Genomic DNA, 25,055 nt, shown 5'->3' on the forward strand with positions numbered 1-25,055 from the left:
AAAAAAAAAAAAAAAAAAAAAAAAAGAGGTGGCAATTTGGCACTCTGCTCTTACATTTAAAAATATCGAGGGTCTGCTTTGCAATAGCTGACAGAAATGCTTTTGAGAACACAGTAACAAAGCAATGCTTGACGTGCTCTATTTACCTTTTCCCCTTGTATGTATCTATTGATCATACAACTCCTCTGGCCTAGACAAAGTCTCTTCCACAGTGTTTATTACATTATTAAGATGATGAAATTTGAGGTAAACAGAGAAGAGGAATGATTCTTATCTGAGGATTTCCTCCCTTGAGCCTTTTGTCCCAGATACATACAACCTGGCCTTATAGGTGCCTTTCTGAAGTGCCTGATGGTGTGCTGGCTCAGGCCAGGCCAGAAAGTCTGGGCAGGGAATTTCTCAGACACAAATCTTCTCTTTCTCTGCTTTCTCCATGCTGATGTGCTTAATTACAATCCCAGTCATCCTACTTTCCATCTGCTGGGAGGAGAGATGGGAAAGAGGAGCTCTTTGTCCACAATTAAGATGAGAATAACCCTCTGGCTTGTCCTCTCTTCCTTTGGCTGTCTATGCAGGGAGCCAGCTGCTGCCAGAGACAGCTCCAGCAGCATGCCTGGAACAGGACAAAGTTATCTATCTCAGCTTTTTTGCCCTTCTTCTCTCCCTATGAATTATGTCTGCAGAGATCAGAACTGTCACTAGCAGTGGAAGGCTGTATTATAAATGGGAATTCATTTACTTTTAAATAAGTATTTTGATTTGTTCAAAGTGTTTAAGACCTGATGATGTGGTCTGGGGAAGATTCAGTGGCCTGTTTCTTTACTCCAAATATAATGAAAGAGCTGGTCTGTTGCCAGCCATGGAGGAGGGAGGAGGAGGAAATTAGAATATGCAGCATTTAAGGAAAAAGTCAGATAAAAATAAAACTTAATTCTGTAGATGCAGTTTTACTCATGAATTGAACTGCAGTTCAGAGAAGGGAGATGTAGAGGAAGTTAATTTATAATGACCACATCCTAAAATGGACTGAGGTAGAATTCAGAACATACTGCTTAGTTGTAGGCCAGCAATCAGAGTTTTTCAATCTGCTGCTTCCTCCAAATGCGTGAAAAAACAGCCTTGTGGGTTCACATAACTGCTCAGTTCCCAGTTGGTGCCTACATCTTGCCCTCAGCACAGTGATATTTTATGCACAGACAAAAAAAGCAGTTAGAAGGGAAAAGAGATTTTTATATGGACTTGTATTTCAGCAAAGTTATATTTTACACCATCATAACTAAGAACAGGATTTGTCCTAAAGATCATAGCAAAATTAATGTAAAGGGTACATATACATACAGTGAATGTGGTTATATATTATGTGTGTGTCTATATATGTAGGTATGGGTAGATATAGAGGGTGTTTGTTCACAAGGAGTAAATTCCACATTGAGTGAGATTGGTCCTAAGTTTCTCCAGAAAAATTTTCTTATGTACTTTAATTCAGATTCAGAGGCTTCATATGGCTCTACTGCCTGAAAACCTGTGTTGTTTTGCCATATCTGCTGTTAACAACGCAGTCCCCATGAAAAAAATACAACTTTTTTTTTTATGCCACATTAAAACATAGTACTTGAAATTTTCCCAGTTTTAATTTGTGTGAAGGGGCAAAGGGACTATTTACACAGACAAAGCTGCAGTTTCCAGACCTGAATCTTTGCACATGGTTCTGTGTGAACCATGTGCCTTTAAGAACTGCTCTCTATCCTCGTAATTCCTTATTATAGGAAATTGCAGTTGGCAGCAATCAGGTTAAGTATTTAAATATTTTATATTTAATTGAGGGGATTAAATTCACATTTCCAATTTAAAATGTTTTCCCATATTAACTACAAAACCTGCTTGTATGTTTTAAAGCTTTTTAAAAATGTCAATACTGACTTAATGTGAAAACACATTACTATCTTTTTCTTATCATTTAAAGGCAGACTCATTCTCTAGCAGGCACCAAATTATTTATTATTTTGACTGCTGCCTTCTCTTCATTCCCCTTCTCTATCCCTTTCCCCACGGTTTACTTTAAGTGTCATACGTGGAGAAAATCCTCATAATTAAATTGCTGGCAGAATCTGGTTAAGAACGGTGATCTCTCTTGGTAGAGGATCACATCCAACTCTTTTTTTGTAGTCTAGAGTTTCCTTTTTTTTTTTTAGTCTAAATGACTTAGATATTTCCAAGTACAAGGCTTGGGGAAAAGGAATTATGCTGACCTCTTCTTTGAAGTAAGATTAAAAAAAGGACAGGGGGAAAGTCTGTTAAAACGTGGCTGCCTTCCATGCTTTTTAAAAACGTGCTGTTTGTGTGTGCAATGCCTGCCAAGGAGTCTGTCTGCATCTTGTGTGTTCCAGTCAACAGTGCATGCCCTCCAATTACATCTCATCTCCGTTTTCGGGCAACTCCATCTCACCTTTTCTCTGCTCTTAGCAAATATCTGAGAATTTCATTGATGTAGTCATCTGTGTCTTTTTTGTAGTGGTTTCAACTCTCAGGCTGCTGGGGCAGCTGAACCCCAGTGCTGTTGATAGCCCAGGTGGGGTGGTACTTGGAGCCAATGGGATGGATTTTGGGGCAAGAGCTGGATTCACATTGTCCTGAGGTTGACTTTCTTTTTTAAATCTAGACCACTAAAGCCATTTCATTCTAATCTAAAAGAGCATGAATATTGCAATGCTAAGCATAGCATGGGAGTTCTGCTGCTTTGCAGGGGATATTCTCCATGTGGAGTATTTCCAGAAGCTCAGCAAAGTGGCTGTTACCTGGGGTTCCTAAAAGGCAGCCGATGCAGGAGCTGTGCTTTGTAGGCCAGCACATTCTGCTAATTGCTGCCTTCCCTGCCACAGACTGGAGGCTGCAGTCCCTCACTGGGCTCACCTGCTGATCCTGGAGACAGAGTGATCATTGATCTCAGTGGAAGCAAGGAGATCAATTGAGAACCAGGAAGTTTTTTTGATTACTAAGACAAAGTTTTGCTCCTGTGGCTGTGTCCCATTTCCAAGCTCCTGCTGGATCTGAACTGTGCTTCTCATGGACACAGACTCCTACCTCACAATTGCTAGTAATTATGCATCTCATTCAGGGATCAGAAAGACTTACTTCTTTCCTGAGACACACACCCAAATTGTATCCTGGGTGCACATCAAGACGAGGCCATGGCATCTGCTGTTTTTTCTCCTACTTTGCCTTCATTTGGAAGAAGTGTGTGCAGGTACAGGAGGAGTTGTTCTGCATTTTGTCGAATCCCCACCTGAACCATCAGAGGTCCAGGCCCTTAGGACACAGCTTTCTGCATCCCAGAGCAGCCATTCCCAAAGTTCACACTCAGTGGCAGTCTGATGGCTTTTAATGAGGGGCTCTTGAACCTCAGGGTTAAATCCTCACCTTCCTCCTCTGTTTAAACAGAAGGATATGTATTCAGCCTTTATATAACTGGTTATAACTGGTTATAACAAACTGAAGGTTTTAAGGAAAACAACCCAAGAAATATCATTTGAGTACAGTCCGTTCATAGCCAAATACCATTAGAAAACAAATGTTTCCAGGTGTTGCTCGGAGTGAAGGATGAAGTAAGCCTGATGGCATGGGCAAACGAGTTCTACACGCTTGGGCTCACCACAGCAACCCTGCAGCTCCCTCAGTGCCTCAGGCAGAGCAGAGCAATCTCTGCACGTGGTGGAAGTGTCGCTCCTGGGCCGGACGTGCTCGGCAAATGTTCACATCCCACTGGGACCAGTGCCTGTGGGCACTTGGACAGGCAGCAGAGCAAACTTCAGATCAATCTGCTGCTCACTAGGGGAGCTTGTAAGGGTGGGCATGGTGTAATGGCAGTTTCTTAACCTGCTGAGCAAGGATGCAGTGGGAGCAGCGAGTAATGGAATAGCTGGCTTTGAAATTCATACAGGAGGGTTGCATCCATGGAGGATGGGAGGTTTTCAGAAAATTCTGAGCCCTATCCATCCTCTTAAATAGAGATCAGTTTAAGATGGCACTCAGGGTACACCACCTTGTTATTATTTGGAGTAGTGATGCTTCTCACTACCCGTGTCCATATTACAGCAAGTAATGCTGCCCAAGGAGAGTGGATCTGTAGAGTAAAAAAAGCCAAGGCTGAAGGCTTAACACCCACTCTTACACACATTTCTAGTTTAGACTGCTGTTGCTCTTGCCCTACGGGCTGAATGTCCTCTGGATTCCACATCACATATTCTGATTTAGTTTCACCCAAAGGGAAACTAGCTTGCAGGCTCTGAGAGGACGTTGTGATTGAAATGGAAACATGGTAAGTTGGAATTTTCTGGAGACAAGGTCCTGAGCTGAAATGCTGACATGTACGCATCGCTTATGTCTAAATAGGACTTCACTGCAGGAGCTCAGCAAGCTCAGACTCGAGCTCAGGAGATGCTGAAGTTGTTCTTGTGAAATCATAAACCAGGGATTTATTATGGCAATTACAGAATAATTATGTAATTACTACAAAGGTGGGATTTGTCATAAAATCAGTTATCCTCTTAGCTTCTCAATGCAGATCAGGTAACAATACTTTTATTCAAGAATACTATCTAGTTTCCTACATTAATTTGTTCTCTGGATATAATGAAACACTATAATAAATTATTCTGAAATTGCTCTTATTTCTCCATACTTTGCCTTTTATACATGTAAATGTTGTGGTGATAGATGTTGTATTTTTTGGATGATTTTTTAAAAATTACTATTCCGAGTTGAAAGGAAATGAACTCAACATGGAGTGAAACATAAAACAGGTCACTTCTGGGTTTATATTACTTAAAACTATAAAATAATGTAAAATGTCTTTTCCACATTTAATATTAATTTTGAAAACAAACTTTAAAAAAAAAAGCTGTTTTAAAATTTAAAGCTATTTTTAATTACAAACTACTCTTTTCCTTACAAGTTGAAAGTCACCAGAATAGTAAAGCACGTAAAGAGTTTAAATTTTGATGTTATTGACTTTCCAGTGGAAAATATTCTCAGTAAAGCTGATTAGTTGCTTCTTTAAAAGCAGGAGGAAGAGAAACAATATTTAGTTGGAAAATGTCTTAGCTATCTAAAAGGAAAAGGAACTATAAAGTTTTAAAACCTCCTCCAGGTTCTTCACCATCACTGTCTGAGATAACCTTATAATTATGCCTGGCACCATTTGTGAGCTTTGTGATGGGGATTTTTTAACTGAAAAAAAGAATTAGGAATGTGAATTGTGTTTTGTGTATGATATACATGCTTTCATAACTTTTTCCTAATCATACCATGAGATGTAACACAGCCTGGTAGTGCCTGCTAAGGGTTTTGGTCCAAAGAAGAAGCACTTTTCACTACACAGCCTTCAGATGTAACTCCATGGACTCCTTTATTGATATATGCAGCTTTATATGACCCCCATATTTATATGGCTTCTATGTTGAGAAGCTTTATATTTCTCCTGTGAACAGTCATCTCCCCTAATCCATACTGGATGGAACAATTTGAAAATAACGTTATTAATGGGAAGGTGGTCACACAGAAAGTATAATCACATTTGATTTTAGAAAATAATAATAAACTGAGCATGCTGCCTGGATCTTACTTGCCTAATTCCCTTTTACAAAAGGATATTTGGGCTATGGATAATTTATAAACAAATAGTATTATATTATTGATCTCTAATCTCCACGGTTACTGGGCTCCTCCAGTTCCATCTTGGCTTCTACGTAATTAAACCTCGTTGCATGTGTAAAGCAGCATGAGCCAGAGTAGGCTGGAAATGTGGGAATTATTACAAAACACAAAGAAGGAAATTTCCTTTATTTTACACCTTGGCATAAGTGACAAAGCTGTTTTGTCTTTACACATGGAGCTGGTGAATAAAAAGCAATGTGCTCAAACACCATAAACCAAGTTCTTGCAAGTAAGAGTGCACTGAAGTTAGTGGTGTGCTGGTCAGATTTAGGTGCTGATCTTTGTCCATGGTGTTGTTATAGACCTTTCTGGAATTTTCCACTTGTCATACTGGGATCGGTGAGAATTCCACCAGCTTGAGAGTCACTCTCTTATAATGCCACTTTAAAGTGTACAGTTAAGTTTTTAAACATTTTTTTCTTCTTGCTGTATGAAAGACCCAGACAACCAACAGGAGTGTTATTATTATTGTTAAAAAAATAAAGCATAAAAATACCTATAGATATAATGCTAAGTACCCTAAAATTGAGCTTTCCCACACAACTACCTCTATTTTTCAGTTACAGTAATCTCAGACAGTTCTTGGAGCAACAGTGTGGGAAACTTTAAAGCAAACTTTGGTGAAGTTTACTTTTTTAACAAACGTTTTCAATACCCTTCTATGTCACCTTTGAACTGACCAGAAGCAGGTTAGTCCTCTTCTAGATACCTTGAGTCCAAGCTGTCTAACTACTTTAAAATGCAAATAGAAATTAGTGGAGGAAGTTTTTGGCTCTTGATTGAAATAACTTCAAAAAAAGAAAATCTCTCTTAGTCTCCACATGCTGATTATTCTTTCACTTTTCCTTATCAGGTTCTTTTCTGTTTACTTTTAGTTTCCCTATTTCTGGATTCAGTTTCTCCTAGTTCCATCTTTGTGGAATATTTATCCTGCTACGAGCTATTCCCCAAGGCTGTGGATATCTGCTTTCCAATCTAACTGCAGAGGTAACTGCTCTGAAGGACATGGCCACCTTTTCCGTGGCAGCTACCAGCAAAAATGCATATTTTCAAACAGTAAGGTACTGCCTGTTAGCCTAGTCAATATTTTAATACTCTCTGGCCACTCTCCTCTCTGTCTATTTCATAAAAGGCACTTTTAAGATTCCTTCCCAAATAAAGCATGTTAATGATTTTTTTTATTCTTTTTCCATTGTAAGTTTACTCCCAAATATGGTATTTTTGGCATGTGTTGTATCTCTAAGGCTCCTAGTGGAGTGGATACTTACAAGTAGGAGTAGATATTAAAAAGCAAAAATGGGATTTGCAATGAATGTTCTTCCACATAATGCATCTCAGAAAAAGTAGCAAAAATGAAAGCATTTAAATGCACAAGAGCCATAAAGTTGTTAAACCAAGATGCTTAGGTACTACTGTAGCCACAGAAGGACCATAAGCAATAAAGATCCACTTTTGGAACATGAAGTACATACAAGACTATAGAAAACAAATAATTCGACATATGGAAAGAGAATTTGTGGATGTTTTTGACTACAGGAAATCTCAAAAGTTGACAATAGGAGTCATTCCAGAACTGCAGTTAAATGACACTTCCATGAAAAACAGTGAAGCAGCAATATAATTCTATGTTTCTACATAATTGCATCATTCCCTGCCCTGAATGTCTAATTACCTGAAAAATTCCATCTTCAAAAGGAAAACAGTGGCCAAGATTCGTGCTCAAATGACCCACTAGTGAGAACTGAAAATTGGGGTTTGCAAAGTCAGGTCTTTGGAAATTACCATGAGATGTATATATTAAAAATTATAAAAAATGTCTCCAGAAATCAGAAAGACTAGTTTTGTCTTCACTCCTTCCTAAATAAGAATAATAAACTGCAAAATATGCAAGGCTAGTTCACATTAGAGAATTCTCATAAATTATATATTACATAGTTGGACATTAAACTGTTAATACAGGAAAGCTTCAGAGTATGGGTTTCCAATTTCCACTTTATGAATTTTTGTCAGCACAGCTTCCTGTGGTCAGATGACGTATCCTGTCAGTGCCAGGCTTTTTTCCCAAAATACTTAATTGAATTTTAATGACGTGCAGAATCTCACACACCGGTGCTTTGTTGAAAGGCAGTGCTAGAGACCATTCCAATTTTTTGTTCCTGATTGTACCTTTGTGATTTCTTACTATATTAATTCTTGTAAGCACGTCTAATTTTCTCACCGAAGACTTAACCACGTGAGCCTTAATTAAAGACATTAGCAGTCACGGAACAATTAACGTAAGTCTTCCACAAAAAGAATTGGTCTGCAGGGAAGAGGAGTTGAGCAGTGAGTGTACTGTGTGCTAGCACTTTATTTACAGAGGCCACGCTGAGAAAACCCAAAATCAAATCAGTAATAGTTTGCCTAAAGAAGAAACTATCAGGCTTCATGGACTGAGACACTAAAGTCGTCTTCTTGCCTATTATTCTTGATACACAGCCACTGTCCTGGAGCTTAATCAGAATTCATGAAGCTGCTAAAGTCGAGAAAGATTATTGATCTTATTAAAGATGTAACAGCACCAGACTGAGAAGATGGAGCCTCCAGAGGAAAGAGAGGATGGAAGCCTCCAGGGGAAGCTGAAGCAGCTACACTTCACTCACTGTCTGTTTAGCTCACACTGCCACGAGAAACCAGAGGCATTTTTCTTTCATAGATCAGGAGCTTAAAAGCCAGGGCACAACTGCCCCGTGTTGAGCACCTACATCTCTCCACCTACAGCTGCAAAGTAGCTTCCTGGTCATCATCAACAATGTTTTAATTAACTTTGGAGGCTTAATTTCTTCTTCAGTTAATCCCATCTAATGGTACTGGAAACAAAGGAGTGGCTTAGGTGTAGCTGGATGGGAATTTAGAAATTGTAGGTTACAAGGACATTACAGATGAGCTAACTTGACTGACAGAGCTGGTACTAACACAGAGAAATCATCTAGGTGTACTTTTGAATCCTAGGGTTTTTTCTGTATTAACTCTAGAGTGCAAATTAATTGCTATATTTATAGAAAATGATGAGTGATAACAGTGGAACTAGAACTGGGGGCATTTTTTTTTTCTATCAGTAGCCAAACTGAAAAAATAAATTAACTTTGTTTAGACTGACCCAAAATACTTTTTCATTTTTTCATGAGGAAAAGAAAAACTGCAGAAGTCCCAATTCGAATAAGCTGTTTCTTTTGACAGGAAATTTCTTGTTTTATTCAGAAGTAACTAGAACAAAAGGAATCAAAACACTCAGTTCACAGAAATTTAGAGTTGGGGGTTCCCCCTGTTGAACACCTGCATGGTTAGGCTGCTTCACTCACTAAGATGCAAGAAACTAGGTTAAATTTGGAGGAATCTTTCAACCTCAGGAGCCAGGATATTTGGAGTTGAACCTCCCTCAGTCCTTCCTGCTACAACTCTTCCATCCTCCCTCTATATAAAATGAACAATAAATATTAGGTTAGTCAGAGCCCATCCTTGTAAGACACAAACTCCTTACTTCTGTTCCTCGTAATTTTTTTCCCACTGCCAAAGGATCAAAGGGTTGGAAAGAAAGGTGGCACAGAAGGAGAGGCACTGGCTCTGGCCTCCCTTCCCTGTCCAAGGAGGGCAGAGGAGCGTGCAGCTGGACACTTTTAGGGTGATGACCTTGACCTCCTCCTCCCCTTTCCTGTGCCCTGCCCTTGGAGATGCTGCTCCACCCTGATGTTGCATGCACAAAATACACCAGTATCAGGAGGAGGGAATGGGAACCTCACCCCAGAAAGGAATATAACATGGTAATTAAAGGACTAGTTTAGGTAGGAAATTTAAAAGTTCAATTCAAATAATCTCATTAAGAAGAAGGTCTTGGCCATACAGTTCCCAAGTTCTGCATCATTCAAGTGCCAGGTATTGCATCAAATGAGGCACAAGCCTTTTCATTTCCTCCTCCAGCTTTATTTATCTAGGTAAAAAAGCTAGCTGAAACTATTTGGCAAATCTGATTCAGATTAAAGTGGGGAGAAACTAAACCCAGTACTTTTGATAATTACTGTAGTCATCTAAAACATTCACCCAGCTGAACACCACAGTGGTATTCTTACAGCACACCTGTGCAGGCAGGATTGTCAAGCTAAACTGGAAGTCGTTTTATCTCTCCACTGCAGGTGAAAATTAAAACTTAAAACCAGAAAGAAGTAACACATGTCTCCTGGCCAGCAACCACTCTCTTGATAACAGGTGACATGCAGCTGCTCTTATCAGGGTAAAAACTGCTACCAGAGAGCTAAGAAAGAATTTTTGGACTAATTTCCATTGCAAAAGGTGGCAGATTGGTGCTGCATCAGCTGGGTGAGCTGTGCTGCTTGGAGCAAGCCTTTCTGGCTCCCTACTCTTTCCAGAAACGGTGGTGTGTCCTTATGTGCCAGCCCAGACTGTTCTTTGGTTGGTGAGGGGGAGCCACATCCTCCAGCGGGGAGAAAGAAGCACTTGCTCCCTGTGAGCTGGACCACAGCTATGCTGTGCTCATGTGCTGTGCAAAGGGCTCATGATGTGCTTGAATTTCATGTCAGGGATATATTTCCCAAAAACCATGGAGCAGGTTAATCCTTCAGTTCCACTGTGTTATTCAGGTAGTGTCATAGATAATTTTTTCACTTACAATGTGTAGGTTCTGTACTTATGATCTATCTGACTTACTTGAGAGACACTTAATTGTGAAAAGGGGACACAGCTTCATCAAGAAAGTAATTAGAAAAAGGCCATCTCAATATTAACAAGTATTTATGGAGTATGCCCCATTGCAAAGATGAATTTTATTCTGATTTTCCTACATTAGAAAAGCAAACTTTTGCCTCTTGCAACACTCCTTTGAAATCAACCTTAATGGTTTCTATGGAGTGAGGTCTAACCTTATCTTGCAGCTGTGGATCCACGTGTGTCAACCCACAAATGTCATGTATGTTTTAGGCAAATAATTTCATGCAAAGTGTTTTATTTCAAGACTGAAACATTGTTCCAGGACAGGTAGTATAGGAGTGAGGCCAGGTGGGTGGACCTCTGAAGGATTTTTTCCAAGGCAAGGAAGGGACCGTGATAAAGCTCTCTCTGATCTTCTAGATGTGATTGTAAAATGACCAATGAAGAGAGAGATGACTTACTTTAAGATACAGCAAACACTGTGTTCCCACTGATAATCCATGCAAATCCACTGTCTGTAGAGCATTATTTGTCCTGCACAAGGAGTGCAAGATAATCTCAATATATTGGCTGAGAGACAGGAAATATCTGTTCAGAAAAAAAAAAAAAAAAAAAAAAGACAAAAAAAAGGGTGAGAGAAAGAAAATATTTTTTCAAAAAAAAAAAAAAAAAAAAAAAAAGGCAACAGGACAACTATAGAGTATGTACTATCAGCAGTAAGTAAACTCAAAAATAAACACTTGAAAAGGGCAGAATTGCCTTAGATGGGACTTCCTTGTCTTTCCAGAGTAAACATACTATAACCAGTACCACTATAACCAGACATCTTCTTGAGAAATCATACATAGTTTGAACCATTTAGGATTGATTTAGGAAAACATGAAAAAGTATCTCATAGAAAATCCATAGACATAGTTTTATTGGTGCAAATAGGTACACATTTTCTCTATGGATGTCACACGCTCAGTAACTCAGGAGGAAAATAAGATATGTGGATACAAAACTTAACTCATAATTCTGACTCTCATCATCCAATTAATTTCTTGTAGAAGTTTGTTTCTCAAATATGCCATGGACTACACCAGACTTTTGATGTACCATTATTATTTATAGGATAGCAGTAGATTGAAATCAAGGTTTCTCTTTCCAAACTGCTGATACATAACAGAATTTGGCACATCAACAAACTTCTTTGTTTATCTTAAAAGTCTGTTCATGTAAAAGAATAAGCAACTCCTTTTCTCTACTGAATCTATATGAATTAAAAATAGTGTCCTTATATAATCAATGTTTTTCTCCTAAAGATTCAGGTTTCCTTGTTCTACAGAATACTTTTAATTAAGGCACACCCATAAACACTGGAATGTTGGAGGATGATGTTTTTTGGAGCTGCTGCTGTGTGCTTGTGAGTATGCTACACACTTAAAAGAAAATGGTGGTTTCAAGATAAACCCAAATGTCTTATAACAGCTTTTTCTGTACTTTTAATTTCTGCTACTTTTGAACGTGTTAAATTTTAGTTTATATGTAGGCTCAGCCCAGTACTTTTCTACCAAGTGTGTAGGGGAGTGATGCACTACAGGCTGTAATTTAGGGGCAGGTTGGAACTGCCTGAAATATGTGTGTCTTCATAATTTATTCCTAAAAAGCTATTATTACCTGAACTCTCTCTAGTTTCAGCACTAAATATCCTTTCCTTCCCTCTGCACTGGGGTAGAAAGGCGGTGGGAGGGAAGCAAAGTTATTTTTACTCCTGTGGCTGCCAAGCTGCATGCCAGAGGCTCCAAGAGCCCACGCAAGCTGAGGGATAGAGCTGGGCTGCCAAGGGCTGTGCTAGCTCTGGGCAAAGCAGAGAGTTTCCAAACACTAAGACATCCTCAGAAAGATGGTGTTGGACTACGGGCACACTCAAAGCCTAAATACTAAAAGCCTACCTGCCTATTGTAAACATTTAAAAGTGAGAGGTGTGTATTAATGTGGTGCTCAGATGTCACAGCAATGTCCATTCCACGCATCAAATCCAATGCCTGCACCAAAGGACCAAAGCAATCCCACCTGTGTATGTATTACTGTTTCTAAATACTTTTCTACTGCAAAAGCTCAGCCAGTGGGATCTTTGCCCTCATAAACGTCATGGTTATTTTTACATAGTGGCATAGCCCCTCCTGTACAGCTATTTAAGTTCTTAAGTTTTTCTATGAGACCAATGCCTATTAAAATTCTTTATTTGCATATAATAAAGTGGGATTTTAGTGTTATTTAGCATAGCTAGCTTGTATACATGGCAAATAGCAACAAAATACAGAAATTTAAATGTAATGAACTGTTTGAGAGGAATGTGTTAATGAGAACTCTTCCTTGGAAAGCTTGCTGCTTGAAAGAAGGAAGGCTGTTTTATCTGGGAACTTAAACCTCCATATGATATGATATGTGATATGTTCCAGATTTTTGGACTATTGGATGGACAAGGTGAGCTTCTAAATCTTCCCTACTCCATGTGTTTGATTGTGTCACTGCTAAAATTAGGCAGCAAGAAGCTTAATTTATAGTAATGTAAGAATGAAAGCAGATAATGACATTTACACAGCAGTTATGGGCTGTTCATCCACAGGGCTATTGAGCGAAGGGGGAAATGCCTGGGACCTGGCAAAACACGGACAGTAAAAGTGGACTTCCACTTGCATAAAACACAGAATAGGACTTGTGATTTTATTTTCAAAATCTCTTTGTGTAAACTCAATTATTACCATCTACTAGGGAGCAATTTTGAAAATGTCATCTTGTTTTCATGTACACAGACACATATTTCCTGAGTGGCAGAAGACAAAAACTGGATCTCTGAAAGTTGCTTGAAAAATAATCAGTTCCCACACAAATTCAAGATAATATTTAAACTTTTTGTCACTGCCCAAGGATCTTAGTATTATTTTACACTTCAAACACGAGACTGGAAAGAGTTTTGAAATTTTTACGTATCTGTCACATTGATTCAAATTACATTATAAATTTTTACATATCTATCATATTGATTCAAATTATGTAATAGCTTCTCCATGTTTAAACCCTAAAAATAGGTTTAATTTATAAATACAAACATTTAATTTAAATAATGCTATTCTGAAATCAGCTTCACACACTTCTGCCTCTTCTTATCCATGTTATCAGTTCTTTCTTTTTCAAGAGAAGATCTAATTAACAAATCCACGTTCTTTCTCCTTTCATTCACTCTCCCACTTTCTTCTCTCACTCCCAATCCCTTTTCCTGGCAATTCCTATCAGATTTTCATTTTACACCTCCTCCTTTACCGGTAATCCTGTAATTTTCTATTTGTAGGGTTTTTTTTCCTTGTTCTTTTTTGTCATTACTCTTCACAAAAATCCCAGTACACATGGAATGATATCTGTCTCATCTACATTTTTTAAAATCCTACATTTCACCTAATTTTGCTCTCATATTTCTGCTGAGTTTTCCTCCTGTCTATAAGTTTTAAAATAAAATAATTCATTGCCTGAAACTATGACCTCAGATGGCTTTCTGCCAGCTTCACCTTTTCCCAAGTTGTCTTAAATTTCAGCTGTGTACACCCTACTCAGCTCTTCTGAGGTCATTATTAGTGATGTGGCCAAATCTCAGGACTCCTTCCACCTCCACAGCCTGTGATGTTAATGATCATACTGTGACTCAGAAATATTGTCCTCTCTTGATTCACTGTCGAAAAGATAGAAAGGTTTTTTTTTTCCTTTTCTTGTTTTCTTTTTCAAATCACGCCAATTCCTTAACCTTTCTTTCAGCTGTGGGAGACCTCCATCCTAAATTTCAACACATTCCTTACCAGGCTCATTTTTTACCTTTATTCTACTTGTGTGTTTTTCTAGGTGATTTCTTGCAATTTCATCAATGCAACTGTCATATCTAGAATGCAGCTTCTCCACTTTTCATTATCCATACCTGATTTCCCCTTGAGCCTAAAACACTGAAGTCAAGATAAGCTTCCTGAATTCTCTCTCTTATTTTATCAGCCTCTCTCTGTATCCTTTCCTGGCATTCCTCTTCAGTGCCATTTTGAACAGAAGTTAGGAGCATCCACTGGGCACTCATGTATGATCTTATCTCGTATCTCACTGTGCAGTTTGTTGTTCCAAGCTGACAATGCCATTTTCAGTTGCCCTTACATTTTTGTCTCTCAGAAGTTCTTTCATATCTATCTATCTATCTATCTATCTATCTATCTTGATCAGGCTTTCACCTAGACAACTATGCCCAAAATGGACTTTTAAAAAAGACTATGAAGCCTTCCTTCAAGGCTATCTCAAATGCCCCTACTTTCATGATGCATTCAGGAAACAGAATTGATATCAGGCTGTGGCATTTTCAGTGAGGAGTGCTTGTTTTAATTTATTTGTAGATTTTTAAAAATACTGTATGGTACGTTTCACAGTATAAATATCTGAACTATACTAAATACATACTCTTCCTCTCTTGCTCCCATCTTGTGGGTATTTTTTCTTCAGTTTTTCTTATAAGTACTGCAAGTTTTTTGCGTTAAGAAGTGCTTTGTGGGCATGCACAGCAACCAGTACAATATCCCATGATATGACAAATAATACTAACTTAGTTTTTTTTAGCTCTACTCACATGACGCTGATGAGATTTCAAAAAGCCCTTACTCTGCCCAGACACCCGTAGCAGCATATGCACAACAACAAGACTCAGTGCTAAATTATATGATGGCAAAAAAGTAATTAAGTTCAAAGATGTCAGATGGTTTGATACATTAATATTGTCAACTCATTTCATAGCATTGAAATACTGTAAAAATGTAGTTTGAAAACAAAATCTTTGCAGTATTGTACACTTCTATCAATATCTTTTCACAATCAGGATCTCACCCCTGTTTTTAGGATAGTGATGTAGATAGGGATTCTCACTGATGCCAGTCAGAACTGTCTGTATCAGGACAGAAAAAGGGGATGAAGACGTATTTATTTTCTGTGTATATACAATGCCAGACATAATAGGATCACAAGTAACTAACTAATAGGTAAGAAAATAGATGAAATAAAGTTGGTTAACAAATATTTTGAATTTAATTTCTTAAAGGTGTGAGAATCTCAGACCATTTCTGATCAACATATTCTAATTTTATATAAACAAAAAAAATACTAAATACACAAAGCTCAAGCCCACTGGATTGCATAACTTATAAATCACTTCAAGAGAGATAAGTGTGAAAGGTGATATGAAAGTGCAAGTTGTTAACCACCGTTGCAGCTGACTGAGTGTTTTGTTTATTCTCTAACCAGATTCTGCTTTGGGAGTCTGTACCACAACTAATTAACCATAATGCTTTATAATTGTATAAACAGAATATGTAACAGATCTTTATGATATATAATTAATTCTGCCCTTAAGGAAAGCTTTTATAAGTCAAACCATGTGCTGTTTGAGAACTGCCTCTTTATGTTCTCCCTTAGAAGGCAGGTATATGTCCCTGCCAGCAGAGCTCTGGGAACATTCTAGAAAATAATGTTCGTTAAGGCCAGCCAGGTGTTTTCTTGCAGACTGACTACTGGGAGCCCCATCTCTGAAGCTGAGGTGGCTGCAGCTGCCTCTGCTCCTTCCTTTATGCAGACTGCAGTGAGGAAAGGCACTTTGGTACAGAAAATTTTCTGTTTTAAAGATCAAACTCGCTGTTGTCATGCAGTAGTTATTTGTTTAATCCTGAGTTTTGTCAGCCTTACTTTTCTGTATTTTTTTGTGTATTAAATTCCAGGCTGAACTCGATCATTGCTGCAAGACCAGAACAAGAACCCAGACAAACACAAATAATTTGTTTCTGGATTATGACCCATGAATAAGCACCACTCAATATGGTTAGAAGATGGCCATTCTCCCATCTGCTGTTTGATGCGCTTGTCCTTCCTGTGGAAAAAAAGAAAAACCAACAACAAATGGACACACATGAGTTCAGGAGACCTGGGAGGTCAGACACCTGATGCCACTGCATGAAGACCTTCTTTCTTGAAGTGACAGAACAGACAACATCCATTCCTAAGACTTGTTCAATCAAAGGTGTGAGTCACCCTTACATTGGGCCTAGAGCTTTGTGTGCCGCAGGCCAGAGCTGGTAGCAAAATCTTGAAATACCATGCTTAGCAGAGCTGAAAGTACAGTGAAAGACTCCACTAGGCTGTTTGCAGAGAGACCCTATCTTTGTAAAGTGCTAATCAGAGCCAGCAAATTTCCAAGCATCCCAAGGTGAGAAACTCTCATCCACCTAGTACTCTGCTGATGGTCTCGAAGGAGATCCAATTCTAAGGACCACTGTGCCTTGGGACATTGGTTCACTCTTTGGACATCTTAAATGTACATAATAAAAGAAGGTAATATGAAGATAAGTTGTTTGCTGGAAGAAAAAAAGGAAAGAAGGAGAAGAAACAAAAGAAAGAGTGAGCAAAGAGCAGAAGCCTCCTTGATCTAGCCATCACTTGGCTGAATGGGAGGCACAGGTTCACATTACACTCCTCTGGAATGATAAATCACACCCTTCTTTGAGCCCGACACACCACTGGGAGGATTATCTTTGCAGGGCAGCCCAGATCCTTCTCGCTGATAAAGCTGCTGTATCTGAAGAGTATTTGGCAGAACTGTCACCATACTCACAAACAGAGGAGCTGACTCTCCTAACCTCAGAGGCTTGGTAGAGGGAGTAGTCTGCATCAGCTCCTGTGCCCTCCAGATCAACTCTACAGATCACCTATGTAACTTGGAGAAGAAAACGCTGTTTCCTTGGGGAGCTTTGAGGTGATTTTATTAATGGGTTTCCACACCTTTTGAGGTAACATTTTTAAGGTAATGAGCTTTTTTTCCCCCCATTGCTTTCCCACCCACATCCACTTCTGAATACACAGCTTTCTTCTGTCTCCTTGTGAGCTAAGAAGTCACCAAAAAAGATGTTCTTTTTTCCTTTTCTTTTCAAAATTAAGAGATACCTCTTCTTCTACCTTTGCATGATCAGCTGCACTTCTTATTCCCTTTCTCTAGACTTCTTACAATGTCACACATCATTGTTTTTCCAGACACATCTTCTGTTTAACACTCCCTCTCATGTAACAGAGATACACTGTGTATTGGTAGAGCCAAAGCCATAACTCGGTACTATAGAGGAAGGTCTTCCCCTTGAGACCTTTCATCATGGGCTTATAAAAACTGAGTAATTACATCAGAGTTCAGTTTCTGCATGATGACACTGATTCCCACTGTTTATTGGAATGCTCTATTTCCACCGGTAGTGGTTACATTCTATCTTGAGCATCAGGGAAATAATGCATGTCTACATCTACTTGGCTGGCAAGTACAAGTTTGAATTTCTTCAAGTAATGTGTGTGCTTTTTGTCATTTAGGACTAAAAAGAATATGAAGAAATTATCCAAAAGATGTGCTTCATGGGAACTGCTCTGATCTCTCAGAGAAAGAACTGTCTTTATGGCCAAATAATGCTTATAGATAGATTTCCCAAACAATGCTTTTCTTTCCAAGGCCCCATAAATCTCAGATTACTTTTGAGAGTAATAAATGTTGCAATAATGCTGTTCCTGATTACAGGCAAGACTATAACAGCTCTGACTGGTAGTGATTCCATAATTATGTTTGATTACAGGCAGGCTCTGTGCGATGCAAGGGGGTTATTTGTTGCCTTCTATCAGTCCTGGATTCCACTGGATTCCACTGGAGACCAAAAGCATGCCATGCCAGCATACACAGCTTACTCAGCTGCCTTCCTCAGAGCTTTGTCACTAAAGCACAGCATTTAATAGCAGGACCTGTGATAGTTGGGTGTGCAAAACCTTTTATGGAACTGTAATTAAGCCACTACACAACTATGTCAGTGATGGCCACTACCTAAGAGGATCCTGAATTTCAGCAGCTCTTGAGGGCTTGATCTTGTATACTTTATAGTGTGCAGGGGATAAAGTTACTCATGACTTTACTCTATTACAATGACAGTAAGAACCAAAATGACAATGAGAAATAAACTGTATCTGTAACATTGTCCACGCTTTCTATTATCAAAGAATTTGAAGAAAGGAAAAGCTCCATTAAGTCAAGTAGCCCTCCCTGTGTCAATGAACAACAAAAAAAATCATGCCTTACAATTTATTCTCCAGTGCTTTGTTTATTTGGTATTAAATGACTCATGGAATAAGGTTTCCACCTCTCCCTGTGGGAGATTATTCCAGCTGCTGAGACCTACTAGCAGCTCCCTTTCTTTTTTTTCTCTTTTAATGATGCTGAAGTTTTGCATTCTGTTTTAGTTTGGGATGTAAAAGAGACAAAGGAAATTCACATCCCCAAACTTTCTTTAACATGCTATTAAAGCTTTGACATGGACTCAGAAATCCAAGGAAACATGCAGTTAAAACAGAAATGCATCATGTATTTCACTTAAATACCTCAATAGAACACTTTTAAGCTAACTGCACACTTCCTTGTTTTTACAGGTTTGTTCCTTACCGTTATGTAAATGCACTTTTATTGTATGTAAATTAGCATTAGGCAAACTCTTAAAGCCTGTTTTGTAGCTGTCACACCAACAAACCACATTTACAAATAAATATTTGTTTCTACAGGCAAATATATTACCTACCTGGAAATAATAATAATTTCCAGCTTTTTGACTCAGTGCTGGGACTCTGCTCTGGCCCCACAACCTGTTGTATGCACAGAATAGAACATTCTAAGAATACTCTGCTTATAGAGTAGCATACCCTAAAATTCATTAAATGTGGCTCTCTAATGCATTTTATTGTTATTATTCTTACCAGGCTGCAAAATCTATTTAAAAAGAGAATATTCTCCTGCTTTGAAGATTCAGAGATGGAGTGTTTACCTCCCAGTAGTAGTTGTGGAGTCCACCATGTCACTCAACAGCATCCCATTTGGCTGGTAAAGGAAGAGTGATGATAAGTTCCAAATAAAGTTTAGTGCTGTTTGTTGTACCTAGAAAGAAAGGTCATGGTGAACAAGGCTTTATTTGTCAGAAACAGCGAAGTAGGATAACTGGAGGGGTAGAAGCAACCCAGGAAAGGACTCTCTGAAATGAAGGTTGAAGTTCCCTAACCCTCAGATTTGCCTTTTAAATCAGTATTGTCAAAATGTACCCTTATTAACACGAGCACAAATCTGACAGTTAGGGCACTGGTGTGGTAAGAGCATTCATGCTTAATGCAGCTCAAAAAAAACCAACACAAAACCAGATACAGACCAAATCAAGAAATCTTAATAGAAAGATGTCAGGGACTCTACTATCAGACACTTACTACTCTTTTAATGGATCATAATGGCTTCAAATCTACCTCGTTAAGGGGATGCTGCTCATTTAAAAAGTTAAATGTCATATAAATCTAAGTACTATACAGTACATTTGTGCTTTCCTAATAGCAAGGTAACTGCTCATATGAAATGGTGCTTCTCCTTTCTTTTATTATATTGGTGTGATTGGTAATAGATATAACAATATCATTATATTCAAATTGCTACTGCTATTTGCTTACTGTTTCTACCTTTTCCATTAAAGATACGATTGCTGTACATAATATACAGTACCTAAGCACTCTGCAAACATTTTTTTTCCTCACAGATAATTCTATGATGAGCATGAAACTATTTTAAGGAATAATTATTTTCATTATGTTAACATGATGTGTTGCATTGTTTTGCTATTATTAATTATATATTTTAGATAAGAGACTGGCAAGATAAATTATAGTAAAGAACCACTGGAAGTGCCCATTACATTTGACATGGCAGGTTATCAGAATACCAACCATTTTACCATGTTTCAATCAGCTTCACTTTGGAGAATAGCAACCACACATGCTTGTCCAAAAGTGTCCTCGTAACGAATGCCTAAAGTGGAAAAAAGGGAAAATAAACCTGCAAAATCCCTCAGCTTCTCTTTTGAAAGAACTTGGGCTCAGTCCCAACTGTGCAAATCAGACTTTTTTCCAGATGACGAACTAGGGAAGGGAGATGGAGATGGTGGTTGAGTCAAGTAACCAAACTCAGAATAGTAATGTAGGGCAGGACTGCTGCCTGGAGAAAACCCAGCTTCCCATGGGATACTGTCTGACATGGTTAACTTGCTAGCTAAAGGAAAGTGTTGAATGGAATTACCTGTACCAATGAATAGAAAGAAGAACTTCAGGCTGAAAGTGGAGCTGGAAGGAAGGTTTGGTGATTTTAGCTGTGTGTTGAATGTTTGCCTTTATGTAAAAGCAGATGCCTAAGGAATACATAATTCAAAAGTCCCAAGTGGTTGGCCTATTTTCCTGAAGAAGAGAAGAGAATGTAGCAGTAGGTCTGATTCCAGATGAGATAAGACTTTGTTATAACAAAGGTAATGTTAATGGGCAGGTTCTGGTTTAAGTGAGTTATTCAGTATCACAAAAAGGCTTCTGACAGATAGGAAAAAAAAGACAATTATCCAAAATGGTATTCAGTTTTCTTAAGGGGAAATCTTACAGCTGGCTCTTACTCTGTAGTTTCCTGGCTTGTTCATTATGCAGTCCTCACTCCTAGTGACAATCCTTTACACTGAATGAAATAAAGTTAACAATAGCATTTGACTAAAAAGAAAGTACTATAATACCTTCTGGCTGAAATTCAGCTGTAAACTTGATTCTGAAATTTTCCAGTTTGTGAGTATTCATAAATACTGAGTTTGACCTAGTGTAAATACTGTTGGACCATAGGTCTAACAGCCCTTTACTTAATGCATTTTCCCCATATCTAGGAAACAAAGACATGAGAAAAGGAAATCTAACTCTTGACTACATGCCTGACCCTAAATTGGATGATCAGCAATGTTAAGGTAAGTCCTCAGTAGTGGGTTTCCTTTTGTTATTGGAAGACAACTTGAGCATGTAGAGACTTGAAAGTGATCATGAGTTGGAATTCTCTTCCCTGGTGAGTGTCAACAAAGCCAGCAGTGGGGATAATGATGTATCAGCAGCCCTGGAGAATTCAAGGGCTCGAATGCAAGGTGAGTCCCGAGAGGCTTGGGGATAGAGAGTGCTTGGCCGATCTGAGGAAATCATATCTGTACCACTGAACATTTGGGAGCTGTGAGAAGATGGAGTGTGGTTGATGAAGGCAGTATCTGTCTGTCAAAAAACCTTGTAGTAAAAATAATTCCATATATATTTTTTCGCCATTACCATCATACTCTAGCTAGAACTTTGTTTAAAGGCAAAACAGGCCGAAAACTAAAGCAACACCTCCACAGTTTGAGACAAATATTTTCTAGGAAAATGGGCCACTGCTGCTTCAGCAGAGCTGCTCAGCTCCAGATAGCAGTTGCATTTCACGTGGAGGCCCTTACTACAGGGGATGTTCCCATTCCTGCCTAGGGATGCTCCAAGTCCACAGACGCAAGCCTGTTTTAGTTTCAGTCTTGTAATTTGAGAGCTGCAGTTTGGGTCATTAGGGGTCGTTCTAGTCTTCAGCCACATATAATGCTTTCTGGTCATCATCTCTTTCAGAATATTATTGTGATGTAAGTACTTCTTGTTATTTCTCTCTTCCCAAATGTAATATTCCTAACTGTATATTCATTATATTCATTACACATAAGTGAAACACAGGGAATGGACCTGAACATACATGAAGATAAATGCACCCATTACTATTTTGTGTTAGATGCTGTGTGAATACCTCAGAGACAGTCACAAAGGACTTGATTCTAAGTGGAATGGGCAAAGGGCAGCCAAGAAAAAACATAGACAGAGGGAGATAAGAGAGACATAACAAGAATGAAACAAGCAGGTAGATACACTGGGAGCAGAGTATTGATGGCCTTACAACCTGGTAAGAGCCTAGAAACAAAAGGTATATCCAGATTTGAAGAGTTTGCCCTCTCTAAAACCTTCAAGTAGGAACAAAATAAGGATTAGGATTGCACAGTGTCTAGTTACTGCTTAAAACGTCTCAGTTTCCATGGCTCACGTAAATCTGTTTCTGACCTCGAGAGATGAAACCATTATCAATTGATAATAGTAAGAGAGATGTAACTTTGCCTGTCACTGCCCCACTCCTTGAGTTCACTCCCTTGCTGTCATGCTCTTGCTGTGATGTGTAATGTCCACTGCTCTCAGGATGCCTCTCCCAAAAGCTGTGTTAAGGATGTCCTTGTCTCCCAGAAGGATTGAAGATTCAGAAATACCTGTTACCTCCAGTATAAACTCCCTTATGCAATGACAAGGTAGTTCCTTAAAGTGGAAAAGAGAAGCACGAAATGCCTTTTACGTGGCTTTTGAAAAGCTGAAAAGGGTATTTCAGGCAAACATGGGTTTCTGAAAGATATTAAGATTCTGATAGGAGCTCAGTTTTTACTTCACTTTCCCTGTAATATCTTCTTAATATTACAGAGCAATGGTACTCCCTGAGGGAAGTACTCTGAAACCTAGATGAAAAACACTGAAAAATTCAACAGTTGGTATCCCACTTTAAAATACAGAAGAATTCCTTCTTCATCTCTTCTGAAATCACTGTTTCCTAGGGATGTGGCATGGTGTTGTACTATGTATGCTAACTCTAGTTTAGAAAGAATTAGGATGGAAATAACTTTTGGGGAGCGAAGTCTCCCCAGTACAGCTGTTGATGTGCCTGGTAACAGTTTGGCTGGAAACAGTCCCAGTGGATCTTTCCTTCTCTGGTTGTGGTGAAGGCAAGTGAAGTGGTGGTTCAGTTTGGACGGTAAGGCTGTGGCATGGTCCTCAGCTTGTTTGGAAAGGAAGACTTGCTACTGATATTTTACACTGACATGCCCTGTGGTTTGGGGTGCGTGTGGGCTCTTATTTTGGGGCTTGTGGGATTTTCTTTGTCAGACATTTACCTTGTCTTTATGCATCTATTCTTCCTATCTGAATACCTTGCTTGTTTGATGTGCAAGAACATGGAAATTGTAAAATTTAGCCATTGTAAAATAGTATCTAAACAGACAAATTCAAGAGTTATATTAGTTCATCCTTATTTTAGTCTGATGTAACCCTGAGCATTGGCAATAGCCGGAATGTATCAGCTATTGTCTCAGTCAAAGGTGTACTTTCTTTCTCAGCTGACACCAGATGATTTTTGGTCTGTAAGACACTACTGTGTCAGCAATGTTATCTGACAAAGTTACATATATAGGAAAATGTGCTTACTGTTTAAAACTCTACTGATATTACTGTGGGCAGATGGCTACTACAGGTGAATGCTTTCCAGTCATTTTGAGCCCAGTGCAGCAAAGCAGAAAAAAATAAACTAGATGGACTTCATAGCTGTGATTAAGCACAGTGCAAGATCCTTGGGGGAAAAAGTCTCTACAGCCCAGTTGTACAAACAAATTTGGTTCATGCTAGCAGAAAACAAAAAGACCGGAATAATGGAAAAATACATGGTTGCTGATTTTTCTTAAAATGAATTTATAGGAGTGGTTTTGTTGACTGAGCACATGTTCACACGGGTGTGCGGTGTATTATTCCAACCCTTTCTGTAACATAACCGCGGTGACTGCGTCACATGGTGCTAGTGCAAACAAAGTCTCACTAACAGCCCATGAATAGAAGCATTTCCGGAGAATACAGTTTCTCATTGGGACTATCAACTGATTCCTGTGCTACCAAGTGATAAGGATAGCTATGGACAGCGTTGGAAGTATAGAGTAAGTGTAGTAATCTGAAATGTGCAAGACAAAAATGAGTGTTTGTTATATAATCAAAAAGGATACAAGGGATATAGTCCATTCTGTCGCACTTTTAATTGATTACTGATTGGAAGGCAGCATCTAATATAGGAGAGTATATCTTGTTAAATATTGTACTTCTATCTATATTCCATATCCTTTTTGTTCTCCTAATGTCTGAATCTGAAAGGCCATCACTGAGCTGACTTCCTCCACACAGCAAGACTCCCTGCATTTTCCCTTCTCCTCCATTACCATCCTATTTGCATCAGATCCAAAATAAGCACTGTTTTCCCGATGGACTCAGCTCAACTTATCTTTCTGATCTTACAGCCATTTATTTTCTTAGCTATTAAGCTACTCATCCTAATCTTCATTTTGTTTCTCATTGTCTCAGGTTATCAATTCATCTAATGGGATCTCTTTTTCCTAGAGCAAAAGCACTTTTAAAAAATATCACTGTAAAACTTTTTATTTTCCTCTTGTCATTTTCTGAGAGGTGCTTTTGGATGTACATCAGGAAAAAAAAAATAATGTTCTATATACACTTATAGGAAATGATGAAACCACACTTATTTAGAATTTGAAGAACACCTTGATTTTTTTAACGAAAGTAAAAATACTGTCAAGGTTTGATGGACGTGAACAGACTTTGTTGCAGGAAATTCTGGCTGTTTCTCAGCCTTTCCTGCATGGGAGTGGAGTAAGAGGGAAGACGCAGACAGTCCTCTGGGAATAGGGATAGCGCAAGATTTGGTCCAGATGAATGGCTCTCTTAAGCCAGCGTTAAGTCGGCACCCCTGTAAAGTCCACTTTGAATTCAGCAGCACATCTTTGCACCTCACCCAGCGTTCCCTGGGGCTGTACTCCCCGCGTTCCGCCTACGGGCGCCGCATCCCGGAGCTCCGGAGCTCC

The 25,055-nt window shown here is 38.8% G+C and overlaps 1 protein-coding gene and 1 long non-coding RNA gene across 5 annotated transcripts in view; one reads left to right on the forward strand and one right to left on the reverse strand.

Moving 5' to 3' along the window:
• Nucleotides 1-16,209: 16,209 nt before the first annotated feature.
• The window catches only part of LOC108445449, a 10,124-nt gene continuing 1,278 nt past the window's right edge, over nucleotides 16,210-25,055 (reverse strand). The window contains exons 2-4 of one of the 2 annotated variants that reach the window (XR_001860302.1): nucleotides 20,242-20,323; nucleotides 19,062-19,414; nucleotides 16,210-16,336 (exon numbers count right to left, since the gene is read on the reverse strand). This is a non-coding gene — a long non-coding RNA (uncharacterized LOC108445449). Of the gene's footprint in view, nucleotides 16,337-18,371; nucleotides 19,415-20,241; nucleotides 20,324-25,055 lie in introns of those variants that run through there. The other variant, XR_001860301.1, reaches the window with a different exon arrangement.
• GLCCI1 (glucocorticoid induced 1) overlaps nucleotides 16,280-25,055 on the forward strand; it is a 63,301-nt gene continuing 54,525 nt past the window's right edge. Inside the window, exons 1-2 of one of the 3 annotated variants that reach the window (XM_017729319.1) lie at nucleotides 16,280-17,266; nucleotides 21,210-21,287. The gene's annotated coding sequence lies outside the window, so the exon portion shown is untranslated. Of the gene's footprint in view, nucleotides 17,267-21,109; nucleotides 21,288-25,055 lie in introns of those variants that run through there. The other 2 variants (XM_017729320.1, XM_017729321.1) reach the window with 2 other exon arrangements.

Source organism: Corvus brachyrhynchos, unplaced genomic scaffold (genome assembly GCF_000691975.1).
Source record: "Corvus brachyrhynchos isolate BGI_N302 unplaced genomic scaffold, ASM69197v1 scaffold142, whole genome shotgun sequence".
NCBI lineage: Eukaryota > Metazoa > Chordata > Aves > Passeriformes > Corvidae > Corvus > Corvus brachyrhynchos.